The sequence below is a fragment of the Anopheles gambiae genome, chromosome 3 (genome assembly GCF_943734735.2).
Source record: "Anopheles gambiae chromosome 3, idAnoGambNW_F1_1, whole genome shotgun sequence".
In the NCBI taxonomy this organism is placed as follows: domain Eukaryota; kingdom Metazoa; phylum Arthropoda; class Insecta; order Diptera; family Culicidae; genus Anopheles; species Anopheles gambiae.
Genome location: NC_064602.1, coordinates 26,758,795 through 26,764,220, shown reverse-complemented (window position 1 = coordinate 26,764,220; position 5,426 = coordinate 26,758,795).

Below are 5,426 nucleotides of genomic sequence, written 5' to 3'. Positions count from 1 at the left end.
GCAGAGGGGATAGGAATGCACAGTGCACACACAGAGGATCACATCTGTTTGGAGTGCTTTTTAAGGAGAGTGGTCGGTGGGTGGACCAGTGTAATCGTAAAAGGATTAGATTAATTGAACGAAAACAATCCGGAGACACAGGCGGCTAATTAATTGACGGATTAAGCTTAAGAAGCGGGATGGCCAATGGGACACCCTCTTCGTTTGCCTGCTCCCACCCTTGGACAGGGTATTTGTGGTGCCAAAATGCAGCCGATAAGATTAGACTGCTGCTGCTGCTGCTGCTGCTGCTACGCTCGAAATGACCCAACCATCAGTCATCCTTCGAGTTGTGATCCCTTTGGAAATTTCACTTCCTTTCCATTCAACAGAAAGCACCACAATGGGATAAAAAGTGCTTGCATGTCCGTGTGTTTGTCTTGTAATCTTTTGCAAATGTGTACTTTAGGAGCAAATCAGCCACTCCCTTCCCAGCACCAATTCATTGTCCTTCTTTGTTCTAGCGGGAGGAGCTTTAAATTCCACAGAGCAGTAACTCATCGTATTTTAAACAACGGCAGCACCCTCCAACAACCACGACAAATCATAAATTCTTAGTACAATCACTATCTTTTTTGGGGGGTAAGCTATTATTTACGTTTGTGTGTGTGTGCGTGTTTCTCTTTTCATACCCCACAAACAGACACACCAAAGCCCAACAACCGCACCGCAATCAATATCCTTTTGTTTGCCGAACCGAAAACCGAAATGTCGTCTTTTGTTTGTGCATGTGTATGTGTTTTGGGCAGTTCGCTTTTCTTCCCATAATGTGGCTCTGTGTTTGTGTGTCTTTACTCGACTGTGTCCAGCGCTCCCAATCCTTGTTTTTTTTCCTCCGGCAGACGTAAATCAGCAAGGTAGAAGCTACCTACTGGTGCGTTTCTTAATTTGTATTGTGATCGTACGGGAGCAAAGCAAGGCGAAATAAACACGCAACGCGAATGCGAAATCATTTTTCATTCCCATTTGGTTGCGTCCATTTAAAGTATGGTCGTGCTGGAATCGGTACGGGATCGTGCGTAGGTTGTGGAATAAAAATATGAATGCCGGAAAAACATTGCCACTGGCCGGGATGAAAGAGAAATGCCAAAAACCATCACACTGGCAGTGATTTGGGTGACGGGTGCGTTTGTTATTTTGCAGTAACAATGTCAAGTTCATGGTTGCAAGCTGTGTTTTCTGTTTGTTCTAGCATTTTGTATGGAAAATGTATAAGCTTCAATGCATGTTTTGGAGAAAAAAGTCTGAATTGATATCTGAAATAAATAAATTAGGCATAAGCGACGCTATTCGGCTCATAGAATTCTAAATATCAGCTTATTTTTATAAGTGGAAAATATCTTACGGTTTTATTTTTGTTTTTTCATGAAAAGAAATAAATTTTTAATTGAGCAAAATATACACATTGAGTACATACAATACAAGATTACAAACAACTATGCAAAGACAAAAAGGTAGTATGTTCTCATACTCAATTACTCTCAACATAGAAAGCACCAAACTTAAGATTAAAAAGAATAATACAAGTTGTTTGCTTTTAAAACAACCTTTTTAAGCAGAATAAATAAAAATAATAAAAATAAATGTTAAAGTCAATGGAAAGTTAGACAACATTCCTAAGAGAGCCAACCTTTAACATACACATACAGAACTGTTTTTCAAATCCTGTTCACATTTTTTGTTTGTTTTCTCGTGCATTAAAGCTTGGTCTGATTTCAAAAGCAAAGTATCATGATCAGCTTTCCCTTCTTGTTCTTACCTCGATTACACAACTTTCAGCATCCAATGAACATTTCGTGGGGTGAAATTTGGGATGAAAAAATCAATCCCCTGCAGGTGTTTCATTTCTTCTTCCCCCGTCCGCACCGACTTATCATCTTATTAGCTTTCGTTTGTTTGGTTGTTTGTTTGGCGTTTCGTGCATTTGCTCTGCTTTTCGGTACATTTTCCATCCTACCTCCCCCTGGCCGAACAAAGGACAAATGACCGTAGCATAAATCAAAAGCGAGCCATTTACACGACCGTACTGTTTGTGAGTGGTACCGGTACCGGGCAAGTTGCGGAATGCGGGCAAGAATTCCCCTTCCCGCTTTCTTTGAAAACAATGGCAGAGGATGGAGACGGAATTAACCGGAAATGCGGTGTCATCCTTACACAGAAGAAGAAGAAGAAGCAGAAGAGGGAGAAAAAGCAGAAACAAACGGCCCAGCTGCACCAGGATCTGCTGCTGGTCGTCATCGTGAACTGTTTGACAGGATCAGAAACATGGCCGAGGGCGGACGGGAAGGAGGTCGTATCAACATTTGAAGCCTAAAGACGGGCGGAGAAGGGATGAAATTAAAAATAAACAGAGCTAATTCCTGTTACAAAAACATATCATAGCAAATAAGCATAGGGAAGGGGGCCTCGCACACTAAGACCCAAAAAACCCATCCCTGATGGGGAATGGGAAAGGCTGGATTGAGGTCATTTTGCGCTAATCCAGCTTGGCTTCCGTTTCCATGAACTTGCTCATCGTTTTATTTTCTCTCTCTCTCTCTCTCTTTCTCTCTCTCTGTTTTTTTTATTTTCTCTCCCTCTCTCTATTTCTCTCTCTTTGTTCTTCCATTATCTAGTTGTTGTCCTGATTTTAAGGATTTGTGAGCGATGACAAAAAACTGCTGCTCCATGCCGAGTGCGTTAGCTTAACGCTGGCCGAATTCGGTTGGCAAATGGCTTTGAAATAACGGGAGAGCGGTTGAACCGTTTCGACATGAACCTTCCTACCCACACAAACACACACACACAGTAGGGCGACCGGGAAACACAGGGGGACAAAAAGCGGAAAAGATCATTATCGTCGCTAGCGCGTAGCGTGCAACCACCGACGCTGAAATAGATATCTGAGGCAGAAAGCCGGTAAAGAGCTAGCTCCAGCTGAGGCTGTGGTGTGCAAAGGATGATGTTTTTCCACTGCCCTCGACACCGCCCAAAAAGACAGTTAAGGTTTGGCGCAGAGATGACAGTTAATGCGTTTCGCCGGCGGGGGCCAGTGGCAAAACGTATCGAAGTGGGTAGTTTGGCCGTTGGTTTAGCAAAGGAAACAACAAAAAAACCGACTGTAAAATACTACCCCGAAGAAAGGCCAAACGCCTAAACGCCATGACACGCACATACACGCGCGCTCCGCCACACAACAACCTACGTGAGGTAAAGTACAAACGATGAAAAGCTTATTAAAACACATCAAAGAAACACCGGTGGCTGGTGCTTTTGCACATTGCCGGGTTTTCCCGTTTTGAGTTTTTTTTTTAAATTCTCAATCCGTCTGCCTTTCCCAAAGGTTTGGATGGCAGAATGTCGTTGGTTTTTAGGTTGAGCTACTTCGTTTCATGTTTCGTACCGTTCCGGAAGGGGGATGAAGTGTTTTTTTCCCTAACGCTTTTTTATCTCCTTTCTCCCTTTATCGCTCCCATTAAAATCGTTGCGTTCAGCGTCCAGCGAGTAAGGTAAGGTAAATGCAATAAAGCATAAGCCAAAAAGGCAATGGCAGCACAAACACAAACATGCCTGGGCACAACAGTTAACCACATCATTTACACATATCCATGAATAGCAACATCATAGACCGCATGAAATGCGAAACAGCAAGCTGTCTAAGGTAAAGATTCTGCTCGCTAATGGTAAAGGATTTGTGAGGAAGGATCTTTTTTTTCAAATGGCTTGTTTCTGCAGTTCAAAAGATTATGAAGGAATTCTTTTGAAACTTTATTTATACTAGATCGAAAAAAATGAAATAAGACAGAAGCTAGACCAAAGAGGCCGTATAATAAGGTACAACTAAAATTCAAACCAGATAGGATCAAAGGTATGAAAAACATTAACTCGAATCGCGATCAAAATTGATCTTTTGCAAACTGAGTAAAATAGTTGAAAATTTGTCAAGAGCATTGCCCAGACTAGTTAACTCTAGATAAAACGTTTTCGAATCTTTTCTTGTTGATCCTTTCATTAATCACTTACATACCTTATCAATATAATGTTATTTTCTATAAGTGATTTATGACATAATTCTAGTTAAATTTGTAAAAGGCTAATCTCATCAAACTTTCATTGATGAATTTCTCGGGAGTAAAACACATAAATTCACTTAATTTGGCTCAGTTTTTTAAAAAGAGCTGTTCTTGCGAGAACCTTGAATTTAATTGTCATTTTGCATTTTAGTAGATTTGTTATTTGTAGCTCACTTTCGCTGTAAACTTCCAATGCGAAACAATTTTTTACAGCCTACAGGTTGTTACTCAACAGATGTCACATACAGATACAGATGTCACATACAGATATATGAATGTGTGACTTTATCCACCAAAACAACTGCAGCATTTTTACTGTTATGCTGAGGTCATTTAAACTAGGAAAAACGTTTAATATGATCTTTTGCGAGTTATAAATGTCTTTCTACTATAAATCATTCCATACTGGTCATATAGCAGCTGTTTCTTATTTTGAAAGTCTTGTTGTGGTTTGTTCATCATCAAATGGTTAGCATTGGTACATGTGCTTTTCTTGAAGCTTAAAAAAAAAACAAATCATTCTTTCAGTCCAGCTCTGCTTATTACTGAACCTGCCACGTAAATTATGCTTCACACACTCACACAGGCTGTAGCCAAATTAGACCATCCACTCGACGAAAGCAGACGTGCACCCGGAGCAGAAGTGCCGTCTCGCATGAAGCTTTTCGGGACAAACAGCTCCTTTGAAGAATGTCATTCAGCATGCTTTCGGTGTGCAGCGAGCGAAGAAAAATGCAGTTTCAAAATACTTTCCACTCACTGCCATTGCCTACCATTTTGTGCCTCATTGTGTTGAGCCCGTGGGAGCGTGTGACGAACCTTGCATAAGGTGAAATAGTGACGGCGAAACCGTGCAGAATGGTAAAAAATATTTGCATTTTAACCATCCTCGTACGTGGTGTGAGACGCGCGCGGGCAGACAACGATACGAAGAAAAAAAAACGTTCCCATGCCATATTGCTCCGCTCGGTTGAGGTATTTGTGTGGTCACGGTTGCACTTGTATGCACTTTCTATCTAGTAAACACACACACACACACGTTCGGAAAGCAACACAACCGCATACGCTACCTGCACGCGGGCGCACCCGCCGTTCGTGCGCTCGTTCGTTCCGCTTTGGTGTTTTCAAAAGTTTAGAATCGCTTAAAAGTTTTACATTTTGCCTGCGGTAGTAACACGCATCCGTGGACGATGTGTGCTAGTGATGGGTTCGCGACTTTGCCGGGTTTTCGTCGAGGCTGCCTGGCAGCACGTACCGGCAGTATGCTCCAAGGTGCACCGAAAGTGCTAAACGAAGAAAAATTGCACCCAACACACCCGGCAGTGGGTGGATGTG